The sequence below is a fragment of the Lampris incognitus genome, unplaced genomic scaffold (genome assembly GCF_029633865.1).
Source record: "Lampris incognitus isolate fLamInc1 unplaced genomic scaffold, fLamInc1.hap2 scaffold_330, whole genome shotgun sequence".
Taxonomy (NCBI): domain Eukaryota; kingdom Metazoa; phylum Chordata; class Actinopteri; order Lampriformes; family Lampridae; genus Lampris; species Lampris incognitus.
This window is the reverse complement of record NW_026611288.1, coordinates 40,001-42,500: the sequence shown is the minus strand read 5'-3', so window position 1 is coordinate 42,500 and position 2,500 is coordinate 40,001.

The following is a 2,500-nucleotide window of genomic DNA, read 5'->3' as shown; positions in this document are numbered from 1 at the left end:
TCTGCAACTCTTGACTTCCTCCTACAATATCACACCTCCTCTCTCGGCACCCTGTCGTATGCTTTGTGTAAATCTACAAAGACACAATGCAACTCTTTCTGGCCTTCTCTATACTTCTCAATCAACCAACCTTTTCTCTCTCTCTCTCTCTCTCTCTCTCTCTCTCTCTCTCTCTCTCTCTGTCTCTCTCATTTTCTTCATTTATCAGCCCGTCAAAGTAGTCCTTCCACTTCGTAGCACACTCTCCTCGCTTGGCAGCACATTTCCATCTGTATCTTTGATCGCCCTAACTTGTCGCACATCCTCGGCAGCTCGGTCTCTCTGTCTAGCCAATCTGTACAAGTCTTTTTCTCCTTCCTTAGTGTCTAACCTGTCATACAGCTCACCGTACGACTTTTCCTTTACCTTTGCCACCTCTCTCTTTGCTTTACGCTGCATCTCCTTGTACTCCTGTGTACTTTCTTCATCTCTCTGACTATCCCACTTCTTCTTTGCCAACCTTTTCCTCTGTATACTTTGCTCTACTTCCTCCTTCCACCACCACCACCACCACCACCGCCAAGTCTCCTTGTCTTCCTTCCTCTGTCCCGATGACACACCAAGTACATTCCTAGCTGTCTTCCTCGCTATTTCTGCAGCGCTTGCCCAGCCATCTGGCAACTCTTCACTACCACTCAGTGCCTGTGTTAACTCCTGCCTGAACTCCACACAACAGTCTTCCTTCTTCAACTTCCACCATTTGATCTTCGGCTGTGTCTTCACTCGCTTCCTCATGTTGGTCTCCAAAGTCATCTTACAGACCACCATCCGATGCTGCCTAGCTACGTTCTCCCCTGTCACCACCTTGCAGTATGCAATCCGTTTTACATCGCGCCTTCTACACAAGATATAGTCCACCTGTGTGCACTTTCCTCCACTCGTATACGTCGTCACCCTGTGCTCCTCCCTCTTCTTGAAATATGTATTCACCTCAGCCATTTCCATCCTTTTCGCAAAATCGAACACCATCTGTCCTTCCACATGTCTCTCCTCGATTCCATACCTTACCATCAACTCCTCATCACCTCTGTTCCCTTCAGCAACGTGTCCATCGAAGTCCGCTCCAATCACCACTCCCTCCTCCTTGGGTACCCTTTCCACCACGTCGTCCAACTCAACTCCAGAATTCTTCTTTTTCGTCCATCTTACACCCGACTTGCGGGGCATATGCGCTGATAACCGTCAGCAATACACCTTCGATTTCCAGCTTCATAATCCTCACTCTGTCTGACACTGTGTTCACCTCCAGCACGCTCTTGACATACTCTTCCTTCAGAATGACCCCTACCCCATTTCTCCTCCCATTCGCACCATGGTAGAAGAGTTTGAACCCACCTGCGATACTCCTGGCCTTACTCCCCTTCCACCTTGTCTCTTGTCACCTTTCTTCTTTCCATCACGTCAGCCTGCTCTCTCCCTTTACTAGCCATAGTGCCAACATTCAAAGTTCCGACTGACTCTCACCTCCACACGCCTACCCTTCCTCCTCTCTAGCTGCCTCTGGACATGCCTTCCCCCTCTCCTTTTCCTTCGCCCAACAGTAGCCTAGTTTCCACCGGCACTCCGCTGGTTAACAGTACCGATGGCGGTCGTCGGTAACCCGGGCCTCGACCGATCCGGTATGGAAATCTTATTTATGATCCGCATATTTGATTTGGCAAAGATTTGACGCCGGATGCCCTTCCTGACGTAACCCTCCCCATTTGTCCTGGCTTGGGACCTGCACTAAGAATGCATTGGCTTGTGCATCCTCAGTGGCTGGGTTGCACGCTTTTCTATGTTTGCCCCTCACTTTTGTGGCGTGAACTATCAATTCTAGTAATACAGGTGTGTTTATGTTAGGTATCACAGACACACGCACACGCACAATATATGTCCAAAAGTATTGAGATAACTGACCATTACACCTACAGGAGCTTTTCTGACATGTCATTCTGAATCCATAGAAACCCATATTCCACGAAGCTCCCGGCGCACAGTTTTTGTGCCGATGTTAATGCCAGGAGAAGTTTGGATCTCTGCAGTTATTGAGTCAACAGAGCGTTGGCGACTTGAGTTGCTGTTGTCCCTAAAGGCTTGCACTTTTCAATAATATGATGATATATGAAGCATAGAGAGTAAACGGGATAGATACCTTTTGAACAGCACCCTGTAGTACAGCACTTTGAAGGTACATATGTCGTCACTTGCTGTAGTGGTTTTTACTGATGGGCGTGGCCAGGTTTTCAGAAGCCTCTCAGTTGTCAATGTGAGAGCCAGGGGACGCGTCTGCCGTACGTTTAGGGTTAGGGTTAGGTGATTTCTCTGGTAGGGCTGCTTACACCACACCCCGGACTGGATTTGTTGCGTGTTTGTGTCCTGATCGATGGGCCAACTTAACACGCCTTCGGAGGGTGTCCGCCGGCCGGCTTTGCCGGCGTTCGGGCGGTCGGTTCCTCCGGTCTGGCGGATCGATGTCCTT